Source organism: Bos grunniens, chromosome X (genome assembly GCF_055505025.1).
Source record: "Bos grunniens cultivar Pamir isolate PY7600 chromosome X, Bosgru_T2T1.0, whole genome shotgun sequence".
Classification (NCBI taxonomy): domain Eukaryota; kingdom Metazoa; phylum Chordata; class Mammalia; order Artiodactyla; family Bovidae; genus Bos; species Bos grunniens.
In genome coordinates, this window is record NC_141194.1 from 35,704,020 (window position 1) to 35,729,435 (window position 25,416).

A 25,416-nucleotide genomic window follows, 5' to 3' on the forward strand; every position below is an offset into this window, starting at 1 on the left:
ACCTGATGCAAAGAACTGACTCATTGGAAAAGACCCTGATGCTAGGAAAGATTGAGGGCAGGAGGAGGAGACTACAGAGGATGAGATGGTTGGATAGTATCACTGACTCACACATGAGTTTGAGTAAGTTCCAGGAGTTCATGATGGACAGGGAAGCCTGGCGTGCTGCAGTCCATGGGGTTGCTAAGTATTGGACATGACTGAGCAACTGAACTGAGATAAGGTAGTAACTAAGTCACTCATTCACAGGAAAAAAAAAAAGGGGATTTCATTTGGTATTACTTGATTTCAGAATTTCATATTTCAAATATTTTTGATGAGCATTCCTTTGCAGAGAATTTCAATATTCATTCAGTGGACCATGGGATTGGTATGGAATGTATGTTATTATGATAACAGGTCAGAAAAGCAAGAAAAAAAAAAAGTGTAATTTAACAAAGTGTATATTTAGGACAAGTAAATCATTTTATGAAGTTTGACATATTAGTTTATAAAAAAAGAGATAGACATATTTTAAAGTAATCCCTTCATCAGTCTTCTCCCCTAAAGTTAGTCCTTTCTGTGTCATTGTCACATGGGTCATTTTGCCATCTACTTAATAACCTAAGTGGAGTCTTCTCCCACATCACTTGCAATGACTTCTGAGTTAACATTCATATTTTCTGGCTTCATGTTATATCCTGAATACATTGAGACAAGGGTCATGCAGCATTTTTACCAGTGTTTCCTCCACAATATGTGTTTTTCTGTCAGAGCTGATCATGAGGATCTGGGGAGGCCATCTGATAACTCCTCTGATTAACGATGTTGCCCCAGGTGTCATTCATTCCTCATTATATTGCATCCCCCTTTGATAGAAAGTTCGACCTGTACAAGGAATTCCTCTGCTTTCTTTTCCTGAGCTGGGCTGCTCCAACAAACTCCCAGATGTTTGCTTTGTTGCCAGCTATTGCTGATGTTAATACTGATGTTGATGATGTCAGCGAGATTTAAGTGCAACAGTGGACAACAATGCCGATATCCAGTGGATAGAAAATAGGACCTATTAGAGAACCAAGGGGATTGTTTGCAGCCACGAGGCAAGCACTGATGTTAAGGTCTTCCAGTAGAGTATGCATTTTGTGAAGAGATATTAATAGTAACTTGTTCCATCGTGTCAGACTTGAAGTTTTCCACTAATTTATATATGTTTTAATTTCTCTTGTGAGATAGGTAACAGATTACAAATTACTTATAACTTAAAAAATAAGTTTATAACCAAGGTTTTTACTTCTACCCTGTTCTTAGTCACATGACTCTAAAATTATCCTCTGTCATCAAAGGCAGAATGCTGTAAATTCTTAGACTTATACCAGGGGATGAATGGATGGAAGGGTGGGTGGGTGGGTAAATAAATAAAAATAAATATCACACACAATATGATACACATGTGTATCTTTATAGACTCATATATAGTATATCCATATATTACCCATCTATTTTATGAATATTTCCTTTTTCATCTAAACCAAATTGGAGATTATCTCCTTTATTTTTTTTGAAACTTTTTTTTTATTTGAAATAGAATTGCTTTACAATGTTGTCTTAGTTTCTGCTGTACAACACTGTGAATCAACCATATGCATATGTACATCCACTCCCTCTTGAGCCTCTCTCCCACATCCCCGTTCCCCCATCAAGGTCATCACAGATGCTATACAGCAGATTCCCACTGTGCTGTGCAGTGCTGAGTCACTCAGTCGTGTCCAACTCTTTGCAACCCCATGGACTGTAGCCCTCCAGGCTCCTCTGTCCTTGCTATTCTCCAGGCAAGAATACTGGAGTGGGTTGCCACGCTCTCCTCCAGGGGATCTTCCTAAGCCAGGAATACATGTATCCCAGTGTTCACTGCACCACTATTTGCAATAGCCAGGACATGGAAGCAGCGTAGCCATCCATTGACAGATGAATGGATAAAGAACATGTGGTACATATATAAAATGGAGTATTATTTTTGGGGGGCTCCAAATCACTGCAGATGGTGACTGCAGCCATGAAATTAAAAGACACTTACTCCTTGGAAGAAAAGTTATGACCAACCTAGACAGCATATTAAAAAGCAGAGACATGGCTTTGTCAGCAAGGTCCATCTAGTCAAAACTATAGTTTTTGCAGTAGTCATGTATAGATGTGAGAGTTGCAGTATAAAGAAAGCTGAGCACCAAAGAATTGATGCTTTTGAACTGTGGTGTTGGAAAAGACTTTTGAGGGTCCCTTGGACTGCAAGGAGAGCCAACCAGTCCATCCTAAAGGAGATCAGTCCTGAGTGTTCATTGGAAGGACTAATGTTGAAGCTGAAATTCCAATACTTTGGCCACCCGATGCGAAGAACTGACTCATCTGAAAAGACCCTGATGCTGGGAAAGATTGAGGACAGGAGGAGAAGCGGATGACAGAGGATGAGATGATTGGATGGCATCATCAACTCAATGGACATGAGTCTGGGTAAACTCTGGGAGTTGGTGATGGACAGGGAGGCCTGGTGTGCTGCAGTCCATGAGGTCGCAAAGAGTCCGACATGACTGAGTGACTGAACTGAACTGAATGCGGCCATAAAAAGGAATGAAATTGAGTCAGTTGCAGTAAGTTATGGTTTCTGAGAAACAAAGTTTCGCAGACTTTGTTCATTCTATTCAGTAATATTTTCTTCTGTTAATGTGCCGTCATTTACAGTCAGTCCCTTATTTATGAACTTTTATTACCAGATTGGGCTTCCCTGGTAGCTCAGCTGGTAGAGTCTGCCTGCAATACAGGAGACCCCTGTTCCATTCCTGGGTCGGGGAAATCCCCTAGAGAATGGACAGGCTACCCACTCCAGTATTCCTGGGCTTCCTTGATGGCTCAGCTGATAAAGAATCTGCTTGCAATATGGGAGACCTTGGTTCAATCCCTTGGTTGGGAAGATCCCCTGGAGAAGAGAATTGGCTACCCACTCCAGTATTCTGGCCCAGAGAATTGGATGGACTGTATAGTCCATGGGGTTGCAAAGAGTAGGGCACGATTGAGCAACTTTCACTTTCACTTTCATAACCAGATTGCTGTTACAAGCTATGCTGTAGGAATAATCTTGTACACGTACCATTTCCCATGAATGCATGCAAGTATATCTTCAGAATAAATTCCTAAATGTGAAATTGCTGATTCCAAAGATATGTGCATTTGAAGTTTTGAGAGTTTTCTCAAATTTGCATTTCCTCCAGTAATTATGGAAGTGCCTTACCCCTATTGCTGCTGCTGCTGCTGCTAAGTCGCTTCAGTCGTGTCCGACTCTGTACGACTCCAGAGATGGCAGCCCACCAGGCTCTGCTGTCCCTGGGATTCTCCAGGCAAGAACACTGGAGTGGGTTGCCATTTCCTTCTCCGAACTACATACTTTCAAAAACATCCACTGGTGTATTTTTAACCAATGTAGTCCATTTTATTTCCATTTCAAATGTGTACAGAGTTTGAACTGGTTCTTGTTGCTAGCACAAATGCCAACAGTCTGTGTTCCTCTCTTGCCCACTTGGGGGTATTATTGTTTAGTCAACTATAAGAAAATATTTTATTTAAATTAAAAGTGTTAAAATTAAAACAGAATAAAGGAAGACATCTAAGAAATTCGTCTGGTAGATACTGTTCCTCTCTAAATCAGTTGTCTGAGTCAAAGGTCATTTTCAGTTTCCCTATAATATTAAAGTAGCTGAAATGTTTTTTGTAGAATCTGAAATATTTACTTGATAAAATGTTACTAAGTTATTAAAGGATTATGAAATCAATCCTTATTTCCTGTGATTGCTTTCATTCCTCAAATATATGCAATAAACATTTTATATGCACAATATAATATATACACAAATATTTGCCTTTAACAATCTGAATTTGAATTGTATTTGTTGGAAAAATTTGAAAATTAATTGAATCACTAATTGGACAGTTATTTAAACTTAAAAAAAATCAGTGTCTGAATACCTTTCTTGTTTGGGAAGTAGAGGCAGGGGATATGAGAGTACTCAGGAGTGATGAAATCCATTTATAAGGGCCTGGTGACTCCTGAGGTAGTAACAGTGGGTACTTAGTAGCAACACAGTCTGTACCAGCCTCAGCATTTTAAGATTATTATTGCTGTGATATGATCTTACCTATTCCAACCAGTTCCTACCGTTTCTGAACCTGATTCTTTATCCTTCTTGCTGAGTCTATGCTTTCTAAAACTTCTTTCCCTGCTTCAGTGACTCAAAGTTGGTTTTAGCTTTTTCAGACCAAAAATCTTGACTGAAATCAGTAGTAAACAGGCATTTATTTAATTCCTGATTTAACCTGGTTTGAGTTGGTCAAATTAAAATTGGTTTATGTGCAGATATGAACTACCAGACTCTTATAAATAAAAAGCATAGAGATGATGAAATATAGATCAAAACTTGAATGTTCAAGAATAGGTATGATTGTACTTCATATTGAGCCCTATTACGTACCAGTTTACATTGGGAAAGCATTTCAAATCACCAGGCTAAGTGATTGCAAGACTAGGGCTCCTGAATGACCTGGTCAGGAGCTGGAGATAAGCATGGCTAGAGTTCAGGGAATCCCTGGGCTGGTGCCGGTTTGCTGATGAGTGGGCTAGGTCCTGACACAGTCAGCTGTGAGGTTGTGGTGATCTTGGGGCAGGTGCCTGCATACTAGTGGGTGAGGTCAGTTCTGGGACTACTGCTGGCCCATCAGTGGGTGCAGCCAGGTCCTGTGGTCTCTAACCACAGGGCCCTGGGTGTCCCAGAGTCAGTGTGTCTGCGGTCAGGTGGGCGTGGCCAAGGCTCTGGGGGGTCCTAAGGTTGGTGCTGGTGCACTGATATGTGGGACTGAGTCCTGGGTCCTCTGGTTGACAAGGCCGTGTCCTCAGGTGCCTGAGGGCTCAGGGGGTTCTTAATGCAGCCAACCTGCTGGTGGGTGGGCTCTGTCCCCCCAGTTAGTTGCTTGGCCTGACGTGTCCCAGTACCAGTGCCAAAGGCTGGTGGATGCGTCTGGTGCCAGTACTAATAAGCTAGAGAGACATTTCCAAAATGAAACTTGCCAGTGTCCTTGTGGTATTGCAAGCTTCCCCAAATGGCTGCCCCCGGTGTCTGTGTCCCTAGGTAGTGAGCTCCAATCACCTCCTTCTCTCCAGGAGGGTCTGCAGTTGGGTGTGACCCAGACTCCTTTCAGATGACTGTTTCTGCTCTGAATCCTGGAGCAGATTCTGTGTGTGCCATTTAAGAGTGGAGTTTCTATTTCCCACAACCCTCTGGCTCTCCCAAAAGTAAGCCCCACTGGCCTTCGAAGCCAAACATTCTGGAGGCTCATCTTCCTGGTTCAGGATCCCCGGACTGGGGAGCCCAGATGGGGCTCAGACCCCTTCCTTCTTGGGGAGAACCTACGCATTTGTAATTATCCTCCTGTTTGTGGTTTGCCCACCCAGAAATATGGGTCTTGACTATATCATGTCTCCACCCCTCCTACCCATCTCATTGTGGTTTCTTCTTTGTATCTTTAGTTGTAGAAGATCTTTTAGGTTTCTGATCTTTCTCATTAACAATTGTGAAAAGAGGTATAATTATGGTACACCCATGGCAAGAAGTTAGCTCAGGGTCTTCCTATTCTTTGATCTTGGCCACCCTCCTCCTTTCATATCTTTCAGTGCATTTAAATTGTGGTTTTGTCTGCTTGTAAGGGAATTTAATTCTCTTCCATCCATCCAGTCAAGTTTCTCCTAGGTGAAAGTACCAAGAGGGAATAGAAAAAGTTTTCTGGTAATTTAAATACTTGAGAGTGGGTATTATCTCCTATGGGATACATTTGAGGGGAAATGTGATTTCTGTAATTTGCATTTAGATGTGTTGACTTTTTTTTTTTTCCTTCCTGGAGGAACTAAATCAGAACCAAAAAGCATCAGCATAATTTTTCTGTATTAAGAATTATTGGGGCTTTTTCCCTCATAACCCAAAGTCTAAAAGCATTATTATGAACAGCCAGATTTCCTGTGGAATCTATTTATTTTTTATCCTATTTCTGGGAAATTCATTATACATATGTATCTCTAAGAATATAATTCTCTTTTTAAAAAAAAGTCTGGAAACAGTGGTTTAAACATATAAAAGGACAGGAAGGAAAGTGAAGTCACTCAGTCGTGTTCAACTCTGTGACCCCATGGACTGTAGCCTGCCAGGCTCCTCCATCCATGGGATTTTCCAGGCAGGAATACTGGAGTGGATTGCCATTTCCTTCTCGAGGGGATCTTCCCGACCAAGGGATCGAACCCAGGTCTCCTGCATTGGCAGTTGGACTGTCATCCACTGGACCACCAGAAAAGTCCTCCTTTCCTCCCTTTTCTGAAGGCCTTTACATACGTCTTGCTAACCACTAGAACTATGTCTCATCTGGCTACCTTGGCTACAAGGGTGTCTGAACCAGTGACTTAGTGAGCTTACCAGTCTCTTTAGTAGAGGAAGGCAAGGGAGAGGAATTATAAAAAGCTTTTGAGTAGCCAGTCTACAGTATCTGCAGCCAAGTATTTACCTATTAGAGCAAGTTCAAAGCACTTTGAAAAAATTGATGCCATTAATCAGACTTGCTGGGTTTGTTTTCACATTTGATAGTAGAATTATCTGAATGGATCAAGTCACTTAGTTGTTTTAACATCTGGAGAAATACTTTGAGAAGGACTAATGCCTTTGGAAAAATAACACAGTAGCTGAATTTTTTAATGTACTCAGTTATCTTGGCAAGGAAAAGATTATCATATAATTTTGCTGCCCTTTTGGATAGGTGATAAAATTCTCTGGCTCAGATTGCAATTTCTTTATATTAAGGTAATTTGTACCAAAAGAAAATGTGTAGTTTTGGTTTTTTTTTTAAACAAACCAAGGGTAAATATCAAGTCCCATAATGCTATTCTTTTTAATGAAGCAAAGGTAATTCATTTAAAATTTGGAGGTCATTTAAGACTCCCTGGCCTAGACAATTAGAGTATGATTCTATGAAATGAATTCATACTTTGGGAATATGGGTACTTTTGGAAGAAAAGCCTAGATTAAATGTCAATCATTACTTTGGAGATGAAATTAAAGTGATATTAGAGAATATTTTTTTTTAAACCCATAGTTTACTTTATTCCATGTTATTTTGTTTTTTATTTACTGTTTTATAGATTTATTTTATTTATTGTATTATTTATTTTTTTTTCCAAAAAGCTGTTTCTTTTTTTTTGTTTTGTTTTACTTGCTTACTGTGTTGGGATAAGATACACTGGGCTTATTTCTCTCACTGTGTTGTGTAATGTCACCCAACTGTGTTGCATCGCTGTGTTGTACTCCCCTTGGATATGTCAAACCTGTGGCATGAATTTCTTCTGTCAGTCATGACCAAGGGAACAAATGGGCCTTTGTAAGGCAGATGTGTACGCCACATCTCCCCCCAACACACACACACATACTGTCACTGTGTTGAAATCAAAGAGAGTGAGTTATTACAAAACACTTGATATAGAAAGACCAGTTTCTAAAATACTAATATTTTGATGCAGTTCAATTTTTCACCCTTTTAAAAAACAAACCATGTCTGGTAAACAGGGGAGAGGGGTAGCTCTTTCATGTAGATTTTCAGTTAATAAATCAAATGATGGAAATTAAAAATCTCAAGTAGACAAACACCAGGGAATTATCTATCATAGGATGCTAAAATTAGAGGACAAAAGTACAGCCAGAAATGGGTTGTTTGCCTAGTCTCAAAGTATCTCCATGCAAGATACATATTAATAAAAAGGGAAAAGGTACCTTCACAGACTGACAGACACCACCTGAAGTAATGGATCAAGGATAACATTGCCAGTCATGAGACACGCTGTCTTCCTGCTCTTCCTCATGGTCAGATGCAGAGAAGGGCCTGCATCCCCTCTAACATCCTGGTGGCTCTCTCTGTCACCTTCCGGGTGTACTCTGGGCTCTCTCACTTCTCCTGGTAAGATGACTCCAACTCCTCTACCTTATAGGTCTATCTAGTCTTGGGGCCATTTCTCTAGGAAATTTCCAGGCGCATCCTTCCTTAAGAAAGCTGAATTAGTGTAATGGAGAAAAAGAAAGAATAAGACACACTGTTGAGCTTCCACAACTTCAGAGCTTGGCCAAGACTACCTAAATATGAGCACATACATATATGACTGCTGCTGCTGCTGCTAAGTCGCTTCAGTCGTGTCCGACTCTGTGCGACCCCATAGATGGCAGCCCATCAGGCTCTCCCATCCCTGGGATTCTCCAGGCAAGAACACTGGAGTGGATTGCCATTTCCTTCTCCAGTGCATGAAAGTGGAAAGTGAAAAGTAAAAGTGAAGTTGCTCAGTCGTGTCTGACTCTTAGCGACCCCATGGACTGCAGCCCACCAGGCTCCTCCATCCATGGGATTTTCCAGGCAAGAGTACTGGAGTGGGGTGCCATTGCCTTCTCCAAAATATATGACAGATGTAACTAAGTTCTATGATGTAAGTAGAAACAGTGTCACCAGCCCTGGTGAGCTGGGCCTGGCCAGAATGAGCACTGGCTAGTATTTAGAATCTTGTATCTGTTGCATTCTCAGGGAGGACATGCATCCCTAGATAAGAAGTATTAACGTTAAAACATATCATAATTAATAGACTGTTTTTTTTTTTTTTTGAGATCCTATCAATTACATTGTATTGACTGTATTACAAAATCAAGAACCAAAGAAAGTCATTCAGATGTCTAGACAATGAGTTACAGAAGTCAGGTACTGTTTCCACAAGGGTGGAGGAAATATCTAGAAGAGTATGAATTAAAGAATGTGAGCAAAGAGAATGAATATAGTACATGGATAAGGTTACTAATTTGTCTTTGAGGACGGGAAATGGTGATATAAAAGTTACAAAAGAAGCACTTGTGCTCCTGCTTAGCTGCTCAGTTGTGTCCAGCTCTTTGTGACCCCATGATGTAGTCCGCCAGACTCCTCTGTGCATGGGATTTCCCAGATTAGAATACTGGAATGGATTACTGTTTCCTCCTCCAGAGGATCTTCCCAACCCAGGGACTGAACACGCATCTTCCGCTGTTCCTGTATTGCAGGGGATACTTTAACACTGAGTCACCACAGAAGCACCAAATAAACACTATTACTGTCTAAATACAATTCCTCATTTTTTCTGGAAACCTTAGGTCTGTGTCCTGGTCAAATCTTTGTCCTGCTTTACAGCAAATTTTAAAATAAATTTTAATGAGTATCTGGTGCTTTACCTTGTACATATGCTTTTCTTTCATATTATTTTGTGGATTTCTCCATAGTTTTGTGAGATAGGTATGGGAAACACTCTCACTTTATAGACAAGAAGCCTGTCTCAGCAAGAGCTGATATTTTGTCCCAGTTAACCAGGTCTAGTACACTGGGGACTGAGTTCTTAAACCACATCTCCTGCTCCAAGAAACCAAGGTTTTCCCACAACACAGCTCAATTAGCTGGGGAAACAAGCTGTCAACAGCTGTTGTCTGAAGGTTTTTGATCTAGCCTCTGTGTTTAAAATTCTTGACTCTCAAGCAAACCCAAAATGAATGATAGAAATTTTCTAGTAAACACCTACTAAAATACAACCTTGAAGGTGATCTCCTAGAATAATGTTAAGGATCAGTTAGGGTGGTTGCCAAAGAGGGGTGGGGGTGGGTAAAATGGGTGAAGGAAGTAAAAACGGTACAAATTTGCAGTTATAAATAAGTCCTCAAGATGTAACATATAGTATGGTAACTATAGTTCATAATAATGTATTGCATATTTGAAAGTTGCTAAGATAACATAATCATTATGTTGTTATACCTGAAACCAATATATAATGTTATATGTCAGTTATACCTCAATTTAAAAAAAAAAAGAAAAGAAATGGAGTTTCTGGTAAATGTAAAATAATTCAAATAGCCAAAAAATATAAATTACTACTCAACAAGATATTCTTTACACCTTTATTTAATCAAATAAAAATACTGTTGCTGAGGGTGAGATGAAAGCACCCAATCATACAGTGGCAGCCTGAAACAAATTATAACAATTTTACGAATGGTAACTTTACTATTTAAATCAAAAGCCCTAAAATGTTTTGTAATCTTGAACCCTTAAGCCTCAAAGATATTCGTTCTCAGGAAATAAATGTTCACTAATATGTACATGCAAGGAGTTCAAGATGGCAGTATTTTTTAAGAGTACAATATTTGGGAACAACCTACACTTTTTAATAATTAGGATTGATTAAATAACTTGTATACATAATTATGAAAAACATTTTAGAGGTGTTAAAAATTGTGTTCTTTAATCCCATGGATGAAAATGTTCATCTTGTAATATAAGCAAGAAAAGTGGAAGCAAACTAACATTTTTCTCAAAGAAAAATGTATGAATGTACCTATGAAGAGTTTAAAGACTAAAAGAGACTAAAGATTTAAAAAAGAATTAATTGGGAGGATTTCTTGCCAAGCCAAAGTCCTTTTCTGTATCCTGAGGGCTTCAGGGAGAGTAACCATCTCTCTCTTCCTCCACCCACTCCCCTCATCTTCCTGCTCAGCACCAATTCTGGATACCACTGGCATTCTGCAGAACCAAGGAGGCTGACAAGTGTGCTATTCTTCCCCCAAGCTGCTAATCACTTTATCAACCTAGTTTATATAGTGCATGTCTCTTGCAAATGGTTCTTAGCTGTCTGTTCCTTTTCTTATATTCTCTAGCAAAGACAAGATGCGATTCAGACAGTTCAGTAGATTGTTTTGATGAAGCTGCCACATCTTCAAAGAATGACAAAATGTGCTGCAGCCTCAGAGAGAGGAGAGAACAATACGAACAGTGACAATGGAACCATACAAATGCCCTTTCAGAGGTTTTCACTCATCAGTCAATACCCACCTCTAGAAATAATTCAATTCATAGCTTTGAAACACGTAATTAACCTATACAGCATGTGGTTGGTGAAAACATTTCTCAAAGTGATTTGGCATCATTTTACTTTTTAATATGGTATTTCTGTACCTTCTTCTTTTGAGGAAACTGTCAGATTTTCAGATGTCAGATTTTCTTTTTTTCAGTTGAAGTATAGTTGCTATACAATATTATGTAAGTTAGAGGTATGCAACATAGTGATTCACAAAATTTAAAGGTTATAGTCCATTTATAATATTGGGTATATTGGCTATATTCCCTGCACTGTACAATGTATCGTTATAGCCTATTTATATCTAATAATTTGTACCTTTTCATCCCCTACCTCTATATTGTCTCTCCCCCTTCCTCTCCCCACTGGTAACCACTAGTTTGTTCTCTGTGTAGGAGTTTGCTTCTTTTTTGTTATAGTCACCAGTTTTTTAGATTCCACATATAAGTGATATCATACAGTATTTGTCTTTCTCTGACTTATTTCACTTAGTGTAATGCCATTCAAGTTCATCCATGTTTCTGCAAATGGCAAATTGTCATTCCTTTTTCATTCCTTATCCCTTCATCTGTTCACGGACTCTTAGGTTGCTTCTGTATTGTGACAATTGTAAATAATGCTGCTGTGAACATTGGGGTGCAGGGATCTTTTCAGAATAGTGTTTGTTTGTTTTGCATATATACCCAGGAGTAGAATTGTTGAGTAATACGGTAGTTCTATTTTGAGCTTTTTGAGAAACCTCCATACTGTTTTCCACAGTGAAAGCACCAATTTATATTCCCACCAACAGTATAAGAGTTTCTTTTCTCTCCAACATTTGTTATTTGCTTTCTGATGATAGCGATTCTGACAAGTGTGAGGCAATATTTCATTGTGGTTTTGATTTGCATTTGCCTGATGATTAATGATGTCATGCATCTTTTCATGTGCCTGTTGGCCATCTGTATTTCCTCTGTGGAAAATGTCTATTCAGTTCTTCTTTCTGTTTTTAATCAGGTTGTTTGTTTTTTTCATGTTGAACTGGATGAGCTGTTTATATATGTCGGATGTTAACCCCTTATTGATCGTATCATTTGCAAGTATTTTCTCCCATTAGGTAGATTGTCTTTTCATTTTGCTGATGGTTTCCTTTGCTGTGCAAAAGCTTTGGAGTTTAATCAGGTCCCATTTGTTTATTTTTGCTTTTATCTCCTTTATTTTTGCTTTTATCTCCTTTGCTTATTAGTAGAAACAAGAAGAAGCAACAGTAGTGAGTGGGTATTTAGACTATAAGTATCAGTGTTTGTGAGGACAGAGAGTTTCAGTCTGGGCAAAGCTACCCTTTGCTAATCTAGTTCTCTGCAAGTGTTGGGACATTAGCTTCTGTGATGGTAAAGATGAGTCTTTGACTGACAGTGGTGAAAGCCATGCAGTGGCCCCTGGAAAGAATCATCTTGCCTGCCAACAGCCAACACCAGGGCCACCATTTCCCAGCAACATGCTCTAATAATAGGGTTTTTTTTTCGGTTTTCACCTAGCTGCTGGAAGTCAGCTCTTGGTTGGTAAAGCTGTCTCTCTCAAGTACCGACTCATAGATGTACACCTCCAACTAAACTGGAACTTTATTCCCTTCATCTCTCCTTTCCTGGGACAATGTGTGATTAATCTGTCATTGGACTAGAGGACTATTTATTTTTCATAGTCTTTTCCATTATGATTTGTCACAGGATATTGAACATAGTCCACTGTGCTATACAGCAGGACCTTATTTATCCATGCGAATAGTAGTTCACATCTGCTGACCCCAAACTCCCAATCCTTCCTTCCCTGCCCCTCTCCCCCTTAGCAACCACAAGGCTATTCTCTGTATCTGTGAGTCTATTTTTGTTTTGTAGATGTGTTGATTTGTGCCGTATTTTAGTTTACACATATAAGTGATATCATATGATATTTGTCTTTTTCTGACGGATTTAATATGATCATCTCTGGGTCCATACATGTACCGTAAATGGCATTATTTCATTATTTTTATGGCTGAATAATATCCCATTATATATATATGTGCCACATCTTTATCCATCCATCATTGATGGACATCTAGGTTGTTTGTGAATTGTGATGCTATGAACATAAGGGTGTATGTATCTTTTCAAATTGTAGTTTTGTCTGGGTATATACCCAGGAGTGGGATTGCTGGATCATATAACAACTCTATTTTTAACTTTTTGAGTAATCTCTATACTGTTTTCCTTAGTACCTGCACCAATTTACATTCCCAGCAACAGTGTAGGAGGGTTCCCTTTGTGGAGTTTTATTTCTTTATTGACTCATTAACAGACTTTATCATACATGCCGTTGGCTTGTGAAATTATTATGATTCCCATAGTGAATTTGTGTTAAATAAAATGTCAGTAAAGATAATCTCTATCTCAGAGCATAATTTGCCACAAAGCAAAACAGTCGATGTGTTTGATTCCTTGTTGGCAGAATTACCTAAAATATGCACTGTCTATTTGTTTTTCTGAAATCTGAAATATTTTGATTTTTAAGTTATATCTGACCAAAAGGTTTTCAGGTAAGAGACTGTGGGCCTTATACACATGCACGCATATGTATGAATTTTATGGGATGTAACTTTAGAAATTTCTAGGTGAAACAGAGATAAACAGGTCTCTTTATTTCTTAGGTCTTTTAATTTTCTCATTTTTTTTTCAGTACTCTCTCAAGTGAGATGCAGTATGCAGTGTTTGCAGACATATTTGAATGAGTAACCTCCTCATCAAGGAACATATTCTCTGCCAAGTCATCAACAAAACTTCCAAAGAAAAAACACATAAAGAGACCAATTATCTTATCCTAACAAGACCAAAGGAGACAGTTCTCTCATTTCCAGCACTCACAAAACTACACTTGCAAGGTCATCTATTATGTCCACATTGCCAAATCCAATGACCGTTATTCAGTCACCATCTTTCCTCTTGTAGTATTTGACATTGCTCATCACCGCCTCCTTGAAACTTTATTTGGTAGCCAGGACACCACACTGTTGTGTTTTATTCCACTACTTCATTTGCTGCTGTTTTTGTCTCACTCATTGGAAAAACAACCTCATCTTAATTTCTAAATGTTGGGATGACTCAGAGTTCACCTCTCAGATTTCTACTTTCTCTGTTTACCCTCTATATGATCTAACTCCCAGGTCCCTAACTTTAAATGCCTATATATATCTGAAAACTCCCAAATGTGTGTATCTACCCTAAACCTCTGTACTGATATCCAGCTTCATCTACTTTGAGGTTTATTAGGCATCTCAAATTGACCATGTTGAGAAATTCAACTCCCAAATGCCCAGGCTTCATTTTGAGTACCCATTCACCCTGAAGGCAAAAAATTCAATTCAGTAATGACCATGATAGAATATTCTTAGTCCAGTCAAATTTAACTTGAACAACTAAAGGTTTTTGCATAGCCTTCCTTTCTTTTGGGGTGACAAATGCATTCAAGGGTTTATATAAAGTAGTGGCATTAAAAAAAAAAAAAAAAACTCCCACATGTGGATTGCCAGAAGATCTACATGTAGATTTCCTCCAGGGATGGAGGTAGGGGTGGGACTCATCTTTGGTCCCTGGCAGTCCTGCCATGGTCTCTAGGCTCTATAAGTTCATCCACCAACTCTGTGTCCTCTTTGTCTCTGTCACAAGATCCGTTACAGACCATTGCCACCTCTCAGTCCTTCTACAGCCCCTTATTGGGAAACTCACAGATGCTATCCCATGAGGAAGATTCTGGGTGTGGTAGGCATCAGTCCAGATCCTTTCTGTTGCCATTTCTCCTCTGAGTGCTGTCTACTTTCTGAATCTTTTAAGCCAGTCTCTCTTTTCTAACCATACCATCTCTCTCCTGCGAAGGAAGAAGGAAAATCTCAACCCCTGCCTCCCAACTAAGAGATCCACATGGTCTAACACTACTGTACTCTTCTCTGACTCTCTGTCTTATGCAGACTAAGTTAACTTTGTTTAGTGTCCAGGAAAATTTGTCTTCTCATGCTTTCTATTCATGTTCAGATATATGCTGCAAACTATTTCAGTCATATAAGATTATAGACAACCAATGTACCTCTGTCCAGCTTAGCTGTAAAGCAGCAAAGGTTGAACTGAAAACACCTGATCAATTTGGAGAAATTAGAAACAAACAACCCCTGAAATCTCGGACTCAAAGTAGCAAAAGTTTATTTCTCATTCACACGTAATGTTCGATATGAATTGGCAGGGATGCTGTCTCAGTAAAGTCACTCAGGATTTCAGGCTGATGGAGGCTTCATCTCAGCGTACTGCCTGTCGGATCTTATGCAGAAAAGTCAATTTTCTTTCTTCCTTTCCATGCTTATGCTTCTTTTTTCTCTCTACATTCCCCAGAACTGAAAATAGGATATTGAAATATAGTAGTGATCAAGGATGTGGTTTTCTGTTCCTTGCTTTAAAAAGGATGGTTTTAGCTAGTCACCATTAGGTGTTAAATTTCTGTTGTGGTTGATAATATTTTAGATAAGTTTCTTCTTCTTTTTCCAAACTATTGTTTAAGAGTAAATGTAGTTTTTGAAACTTGTAGAGATTTGTTTTGATATTCAAAACCTAATTGATAGTAGTGAAACAATTTTAATCTTGCCTCAGCATTTGGCTCTGTTGCCATTCCTCTGGGGCAAGGAACATGGAATGTCTCAGCCTCCTAGTCTTGTTTTAATGAGGAAGGATGGTGCAGTTCAAATAAAAGGAATTGTCAGAAATGACAGATAAATCAGTTATTATACCAAACTATTATCTTGCAACATGACATTTATGGCATTAGTTTTTTTATTCAAAATTATACTGCTGACATTCATCCTTATTGCATGCAGCTGTTATCCAATGATTTCTGTGTTACTATTTATCCATTTTCCTACTGATAGGTATTTTCAGATTTTTACAACTGTGAGAGCCTCAGTGGGCATTCCTGTTTATACCACATGATGGTGGTGGTGTATGGGTGCAGAAGTTTCCTTGGGATATATGATTAGCAGAGAAATTGCTAGTCCCTAGAATATATGAATATTCATCTTTGCAAGATATTGTCACCTGTCTTCCAAAGTGGTTGTAATACTCAATATTTCTTCCAGGAATGTCCAAAAAGAATAAATTCTTTGGGGAAAAAACTCATTCTAAATTAGTTTGGAATTAATCTGTAAATCACAGACCAGTATAGCATCACTTGGCCATCAACTACTGAAGGTGAAGAAGCTATTTATTCTCTGAAATTGAGATTTTTATTTGACCTTAAGAGCTTTCCTCTTTCTTTGAAGTGTCTTTGACTTTTTCAGTGTAAATTTTTCTTATATGAAGAAAAGGATAAATAACCCAATGGAATTTCTAAAGACATGAACAGGTACTTCACAGAGGAAGAAGCACATAGGAGGAAATTTGTGTAAAAGTGGTCAGTCACGAGTGTAAACAAGGAATCACAGATCAGTACTAAAATAAGATGCCATTTCATATCCATTTTATTGATGAAAGTGAGAAACCTGATGATTCAAAATATTGGAGAAGATCTGGATTATTTACAAAAACTAAGAGGAAACCAATTATGAACTGTCTTTTACATTAGCATTCTACGGATTGGCAGATTTATAAGTATTTTTTTATAATTTCTAGAAACATGCCTTAGTGAGGCATAAATATACTTGTTAATATACCCAAATATCTTTAATTCATCTGTAAAAGGAAGCAAAAAGTAGATAAACCTATGTTCAGTGATTAATGTTTCAGTATTTTATCTCATTTGGAAATGATGTACCTATTCAATGACTTTGTTGTTGTTTAACTGATAAGTCATGTCCAACTCTTTGCAACCTCATGGACTAGCTCCCCAGGCTCCTCTGACTATGGGATTTCCCAGGCAAGAATACTGGAGTGGATTGCCATCTCCTTCTCCAGGGTTCTACCTGATCTAGAGATCAAACCCACAACTCTTGCATCTTCTGCCTTAGTAGGTGGATTCTTTACCACTCCGCCATCTAGGAAGCCCATTCAATGACTATCCATCATTTAATTTAACTTAGCAAAATTTCAATATTCAAGTTTCCAAAAAGATACTTGAAAGCTGTTTTAAAAGTTCACATAGAAACTTTAACTCACATCCATTTAATTATTTTCAACAATTATGTTTAGTCCACTAACAAAAACTTCATGAGACATTAGACAAATTCAGTCATCATCCTAGAGTATTTTTTCAGACCAACAAAGTCTGTAAGTGGTAATATGAACTTGTTTGACTAATAATCCCAGGTCAAATAAAAAGTTATATACTTGCATGATATTCAGTGTTGGTAATTCTAAAGACAGACTTATTTTAATGAAACCAACAAATTTAAAATAGCTGAAGATTATCCCAGATCATGTAAACTTGAAAAGTATTTGGGTTAGTTTGAAAAATAAGTCTATAAAAATGCTTGTTTCTTCAAATCAGTTAAATAGAGCTCTTTTACACATTAATTTTACCAGTACCATTCAGGGGTAGGGAAATATATCTACAGCACGCACACACTCACACATATACAGATATACATAAGCATATCGACAAACATAAACAGAGATCTTACAGTTTTCATTTACAAATTTTGCCTAAACTAGAACTAGATTTTGGGATAAGGGTGCTTCTGTAGCAGTTAGTATTTTTAAAAATCCACTCCCTCCTTTTCTTTTTCCTGCAGTCCTCTAGAGCTATATTTTCAATTTTGCAAAAATTGGTAAGAGAAGGGCTGCTGCTGCTGCTTCTAAGTCGCTTCAGTGTCCGACTCTGTGCGACCCCACAGATGGCAGCCCACCAGGCTCCTCCGTCCCTGGGATTCTCCAGGCAAGAACACTGGAGTGGGTTGCCATTTCCTTATCCAATGCATGAAAGAGAAAAGGGAAAGTGACACGATTCTTAGCGACCCCATGGACTGCAGCCTGCTATATTCCTCCATCCATGGGATTTTCCAGGCAAGAGTACTGGAGTGGGTGCCAGACAGTTGCTCTCAATTCATCAAAAAATTGGGTTGTAGCCTGGAGGTTAAAGTACTAATGCATCCATCCGCCTGTGTTGAAATGCTTCCCTCTGGTTGCATTTAGCTTAGAGGAGTTGGCCTAAAAATTGTCTTTTGCTATCAGACCATGAATATCAGCTTCCAGTTTGGCTAAATTTCTGGTTATAAAGTTATTAAATCCTTTTGAATACTGTTAGGTTTCAGCCTAGATAAGCAATGAATATTTCTGGCAATATTCAAAAACTTCTAGTACTTAAGTGGCATCCCCAAGGCAGGTGCAAAAGCTGTTACCTTCCCAAGATCTACAGTCATTGCTGAAGATAACCCAAAGGAGGAATCACAGCCTGCATGCATCTCCCTGGCAAGCAGAAAGCCAAGCCAGGTACTAAGGATGTAAAGCAAGAAGACACTAGGCATCCTTGTGAAAGAAAGGATCAGTAAGCAACAGCTCTGGATTTGAAAAGGAGGAGATGTTGTGAAATTTTATTTTCTTCTCTAAACAGGCACTACAGACAAAGATGAGGGAGAGCTGACTCTGGTAAAAATTCTCACCTTTCTCTGGTTTCTGCCTGTTTCCCAGGATTCCCTCTGCAGATACAGGGTTTTTGTTGATTATAATTTAACCATTGCTAAACTTGAGGAAGGGCCTATACACGGACCCTCCTTGAGAGGTAGATACAGGGGTGTTGGTAAGGCCATTAATTGCCATGTTATCAAATGGGGGTCCCACTGCCTGCAACTTACAGAATCTATACTCACAAATAGTAGAAAGGAACAGTGCCTCTCATCAGAATGCCAGCAATCTGGGAAGATGGTAAACTCAGAATCCCCCAAAACCACCTCCGAAAATTCTGCTTGGCCATGAAACTTTTAAAAGGGAATTGGAAGAGTAATCTCAGTTAATCATTGAGGGCAAGGGTCAGAGACATCTCCATCCCCCACTGTGTGCAGGCTTGTCAACACCTCACGATCTTTCTTTAGATGTTACCTTTTTCATACAGTTTGTTTGCAAGATTACTGAAGGGGAAGTCTAGGGAAAAGATCCGGTCATCTGTTAATTACTATTCTTCATTTCTACTTCTTTGATCTATGGAAAGAACCGACAAGTTAGGCAAGGTATTGTGTGATTAAAACATTTGAAAGGTGTGCTAGAAATGGAGATGAGGAGAACATGGGGTGCCAGTTTGAAAGTTAAAATATTGCTTTGCTAAATGACAAAAAGGGGCTTCCTGCTGAGAATGGTTTCCTGTCAAGAGCTGCTTCCAAATCCCCACTTGTCAGACATCATTCCATTTCTATGGGATTAGGGATGAAGGTCTAGCCTCTATAACTTCCTCATGCTGACATGGGGCACTGTATTCTTACAGTGGAATATGTTAACATGAGTCTGTAGCATCTCTTTGCTGACAATTTTAGTTATCTACTTGCAAACACAGGCAATTATTTTGATGCCCATAAAGATACAGATTATTATGTGTGATTATGTTAATCCCGTTCTCTTGAGGCCAGTTCTTAGAATCATCCTAGCCATAGATTCAGTATAGCTCAAGATGAAGCATCTTATGTCATAGCTACAGTCTTGTCATCATGCAATTTGTTTTTTTTCCTCTGGTGAAGGTTATATAGTATCTGTAAAACAGCTCAGTAGTGTGCATCAGACACTGGGTCCATGATTCTGTTTTCCTAATTATTAACTGCTTGGTTTTGTACTTGGGTGGGATGAGGGGGGATGCAGGGTTCTGTTCAGTTCCAGGAAGATTCTTGTTTATAGTTTTGTAGTCTCTTCAGAATGGAAAGATGATTAAAACAGAGGATGACTAGAACAAGTACTCAAATAAAAGAGAAGAGGGGACTAGTAGGGACTGGGTCCATCTCACACAGTCTTTTGTTTTAGATACCTTTATCTTCAGGCTTCCCTCGTGGCTCAGTGGTAAAGAATACCCTGCCAATGCAGGACACTCAGGTTTGATCCCTGGGTAGGAAAGATCCCTTGGAGGAGGAAAATGCAACCCACTCCAGTATTCTTGCCTGGAAGATCCCATAGACAGAGGAGCCTGGTGGGCTACAGTCCATGGGGTCTCAAAGAGTTGGACGTGACTTAGCGACTAAAACAACAACAACAAAGTCTTTACCTTTAATTTTTTTGAATAGCCTTTGGCAATGAAACTTTCAGTGAAGATTTTTGGAATTTTGAAGCCTTCTGGAGGTTCCTGCAGGCCAGTTAAAATAGATATCTCATCATGTTTGTTTACTTTTAGTACCCTTATTTCCCAATATACTTGTGAAATGAACTTGTCTAATTGGAACATTCTCCATCATGGTCATTGTAATTCTAGGTTGTTGTCAGTCATATTTTGTTATTTTTGTAGATATTTACAGCTTCTGAGACTGTACTTCTTAGATATAAAATAAGCAAGCATGCCCTAGGTAGTGCACTTGACTCTTTAGAAATGAAAGATCCCATCTCTTTTGCTTAGTCACTCAGTTGTGCCTGACTCTTTGTAACTCCATGGACTGTAGCCCACCAGGCTCCTCTGTCCCTAGGGATTCTCCAGGCAAGAATATTGGAGTGGGTTGCCATGCCCTCCTCCAGGGGATCTTCCCAACCCAGGGATAGAACCTATGTCTCCCACATTGCAGGCAGATACATTTACCATTTGAGCCACCAAGGAATCTCTTTTAGGTAGCCTTTATCTACACAAAGCAAGAAAAACAAGTATGTGCACCTTAACACACCAGCAGTAATTAAGGAAATGTTACCACGTTCTGGACAGTAGAAGGCTGTACATGCTACCAGCAATTCCTAACGTGGATAAAACCAGCAGACACCAGTAAATAGGAACTACAGACTGGAAGTGGGGAAAGAGATTCCAGTGGGGAAAGCGGTTAATTAACTGCAGACTGAATGAAGGTCAAGGCACCTGGCTTCCAGGTGGAACCCTGGGTCAGCTCAAGCTGACTCACCAAGCCCTGGAATGAAAGCTAATTTAGATTGGGGGCTCAATGCAAAGAGAGCAGAGCTTAGAATCAAGAGAAACTTACCTATAGCCCTCAGAAACAGCAAGAAAAACAGAGAATTCAGAAGGGGTTCTCAGGTACCATGCCTGTTTCTCGTCGTTCCTGAATGCCATCAGAAGTTCACTTAGGATCCTGATGCTGCCACCAAAAATGTTTGGGAAAAAACTCACATATTGAACTGAATAAATTTAAAAGATTTATGAACAGAGGATGAGATGGTTGGATGACATCACTGACTTGATGGACTTGAGTTTGAGTAAGCTCTGGGAGTTGGTGATGGATAGGGAAGCCTGGCATGTTGCAGTCCATCGGGTCGCAAAGAGTTGGACGTGACTGAGTGACTGAACTGAACTGAATTTATTGAACAATTCATGAATTGGGCAGCATCTCCTCTAGCCAGTGGCAGGAAACTCCAAAGGGCTGCTGAAAGGGAGAGGTATTTAAAGGCAAGTCATAAACAACAAGAACAAAATTATTTCTTATTAGCTCATCTTCTACTGGGGAAAAGGGGTCTTATTAATTGGGTTACCTCATTGGTGCTGATTGGGAAATTCCCGACTGTCCACTTAGGATCACATTCCTGGGGAAGTTTGTGATTGCAATTAGCTTAGGTATTAAGTCTTGATTTTAGCACGAGGTGACTCTGGGTCCTGTCATTTCTTTTTTTAATGATTCCTATCTGGCAAAAATCTAAAAACTTTGGCTGATGTTAAGAGGACAAAAGTGGCTGCAAGGTTATTTTGCTAGTAAGGTGGAGAGAAAGAAGGCAGGCTACATGCTAGATGATGTCCTTTGGTTAGCACACCCAGGAAAATTAATAAAGGATTGTTGACATGATGTGGACAAAATTAACAATAATGTGAAGGTGAGTTATGTTGGTGAAAAATTAATAGATCGATGTAAGAAAGAAATGGATACTTTTTTCTAGCCAAATTGAGGATTATAACGCAGGAACAGCATCTCAGAAAGCTCTGAGAACTGTTCTACTTGTCAGAACTCCAGGCAAAGTTATATACTTTTGTTTTTGGAGACAGGGTTGTACATTAAATGACAGATTACATAATCCAGATCTAAGCCACACTGTGGCCCCTACAAGATCACAGAGGAATGAATGTCATCTTGTAAGGAGTTGTCTTGCTGATACTAGGAGAATATTGCTTTTTATAATTGAGCAAGTATTTCTGCCAATGAGAGAAGTTTGGTCAACACATAATGCATAACACAATGCACAGTAGAGGGGAGAGAGGAGGTTCTTGACTGAAAAAGAAATTTACAACATGAGAATCGCGAGTTAAGTTTTATTGGGGGTAAAATGATGACTATACCCTGGGAGACAGCATTTTAGATAGTGCTGAGAAACTGCTCCAAAGAGGTAGGGGGAAGCTCAGTATATATGTGATATTAGTGAAGGGGGAATACATGCAATCAAGGTTTCCAGAAGGTTTCTGCAAGTCATGAAGAGTAACTATCACCATAAAGGATTTTAGTGCTTTCCTAGATAAGAGAAGATACAAGAATTGGGTTCATCAAATCTTCTCTTGAAAATATCTTAACTCTCTGAAGATTGTTCTGCCAGTTTTTCCCAGAGCACAGAGTGCCACATTCCTGGTCTCTGCCCTGAACTCCTTTTGGGGGTGTTAAAGGTTAACAGGTACAGCAGCTCATGACTTAATCCTTGTAAAGGTAGATGGCAAGTGCCAATTTGTAGTTGACAAGTCCAAAGGGCAGAGAAAAATTTTTATGTTTAAATTTTTCTTGCCTTGCCATAAAATGTGATTTTTATTTCACAGCATTTATTAAATATCTTTATAGGGATCTGTTTGAATGCTTTGACTCCTGGATTACTATAGAATGCAATATAGAAACATCATAATCTCTGGTTTGTTTCTTCTTTGGTTTGTTTTACTAGATTTATATGCATCCTGCTTCAGAATTTTACTGTGTAATTTTTGTGAGGAAAGAAAAATAATTTTCCCTTTACTCTTCATACTTCTTGGCTGAGATCTGCCTCCCAAATAATAAAACATTAACAGGAGAAGGACAAACAAACTTAATTAACATATATACATCTTGTATGGGCTTCCCTGGTGGTTCACATGGTAAAGAATCTGCCTGCAATGCAGGAGACCTGGGTTTGATCCCTGGGTTGGGAAGATCCTCTGGAGAAGGGCATGGCAACCCACTCTAGTATTCTTGCCTGGAGAATTCCATGGACAGAGGAGCCTGGTGGGTGGGCTACAGTCCATGGGATCACAAGAGTCAAACATGACTGATCAACTAACACAACTGAGCAACTAACACTTTCACTTTCACTTATACCTCCTGTATACATGGGAGATACACAGGAAAATGGAGTAATTCTCCCATACGGGCTAAGCTGTTTAAATAAAACCACCTTCAATAACATCTCTAGCTAAAGAAAAAAAAAGCTGGGGAGAGGGGGAGGTGGGAAGTTATGGGACATTAGTAACAAAAGCACAGTTCAGTTCAGTTCAGTTGCTCAGTCGTGTCCGACTCTTTGTGACCCAAGGAACCACAGCACGCCAGGTCTCCCTATCCATCACCAACTGCAGGAGTCTACCCAAACCCATGTCCTTTGAGTCGGTGATGCCATCCAACCATCTCATCCTCTGTTGTCCCCTTCTCCTCCTGCCCTCAATCTTTCCCAGCATCAGGGTCTTTTCCAGTGAGTCAGCTCTTCGCATCAGGTGGCCAAAGTATTGGAGTTTCAGCTTCAGCATCAGTCCTTCCAGTGAACACCCAGGACTGATCTCCTTTAGGCTGGACTGGTTGGATCTCCTTGCAGTCCAAGGGACTCTCAAAAGTCTTCTCCAACACCACAGTTCAAAAACATCAATTCTTCTGCACTCAGCTTTCTTTATACTGCAACTCTCACATCCATACATGACCACTGGAAAAACCATAGCCTTGACTAGATGGACCTTTGTTCACAAAGCCATGTCTCTGCTTTTTAATATGCTGTCTAGGTTGCTCATAACTTTTCTTTCAAGGAGTAAGCATCTTTTAATTTCATGGCTGCAGTCACCATCTGCAGTGATTTTGGACCCCCAAAAAAGAAAGTCAGCCACTGTTTCCACTGTTTCCCCATCTATTTGCCACAGTAAACAAGGGTAAGGTGTTTTTGCAGACTTAATCTGTAGCCTTCTCCATTGATAAGTGTTTATAGAGATTTGTACTCCCTCTTCTCTTCCTGGTACAGAGAAGGAGACACCCTTACAAATGGAGATTTCCCTTATAAATGTAAATGTCCTTTAAAAAGGATAACTTCTATTCAGTTCCAGAGCTTTCCCTATGCCTGCTGTTTCTTAAAAACAATCAACATAAAATAATTCTTATGACAAAGAGACATATTTTGGGGTGACAAATGCTGCCCCCTTTGTTATCAATTTCCATTATTATAATTCACAGTGAGAATGTAGATGAAAATAATTGCTTAGGTAATAAGTAAATCTGATTTCAAAGATTTCAGTCTGAACAAAAAAAGAGTGTTGCTCTTATTTAAAAAAAAAAAAAAAAGTAACAGTGTTTATGGAAGTGTGTGGTTGAGGTCCAGGAGAAGTCCAAAACAGTATGTTGTATGTATTTGAAGAAAGTGAAACAGCATCCTCCAGAAGGAAAAGAAAAGGATAGATATAGAACTATACCTTATGTGGCTATTTCATCTATTTGAATTCTACAAATTTAATAATATTCATTGGATAAAAGGAGGATAGAAAAGAAATTGGAGTTTCAGGAAGAAAGAAAATACCTCTTTGCAAAATATGATAAAACTAATACTTACTAAGCAGAAAAGGTCACAAGAACTTACATGATTTCCTTTTCTACTTAATTAGAAAAGGGCATACTGATATTTGCTTTAGATGGTTGAAGTGTCGGGGGAGTGTGTAATTTCCTCGGTTCTGTCTCGTCACAACAAAAATTTGAAGTGACAGACCAGCTCTCGGATAGACCAGTGGTACAGCTCAGTTTTATTTAGAAAATAAAGGGAAATACATCTTCGGAGCGTGAGGGCATTGAGAGAGGGAAGAGAGTGAGAGCTCGAGAGTGGGAGAGTGGCCCCCAGCCCTTTGGCTCCTCTTTTTATGTTTTTTCTCCTCCCCCTGGGCCTGCCCTATGTAAATTGGGCTAGCCAGGAGTGCTGTTTGTTCTACCTAAGGTACTCAGTCAGCTCCTCAGACCTTCCTTTGTTCTATTTTCGCGGGCTTTTCCCTTCCTTGTCTTTTAGCCACTGCCGTTCTGGACTCCTTTTTCCTATTCTAACTACCTAACAGAAGGAAAATAAAGTTTATATTATGGTAGGGAAAACACTTGATTTTTCATCAGCTAATGGGTTATTTCTAAAAGCAAGAGAGGACAAGCTAAAGTGTTTTGTTTGGAGCAG

At 39.2% G+C, this 25,416-nt stretch overlaps 1 long non-coding RNA gene across 20 annotated transcripts in view; it reads left to right on the top strand.

The window, feature by feature from the left end:
• Window positions 1–25,416, top strand: part of LOC147340119 (uncharacterized) — a 571,221-nt gene that overhangs the window by 151,497 nt on the left and 394,308 nt on the right. Inside the window, exon 4 of one of the 20 annotated variants that reach the window (XR_015158953.1) lies at window positions 13,655–13,673. The exons of the other annotated variants lie outside the window; for them this stretch is intronic. This is a non-coding gene — a long non-coding RNA (uncharacterized LOC147340119). Of the gene's footprint in view, window positions 1–13,654; window positions 13,674–25,416 lie in introns of those variants that run through there. 20 annotated transcript variants of the gene reach the window in all.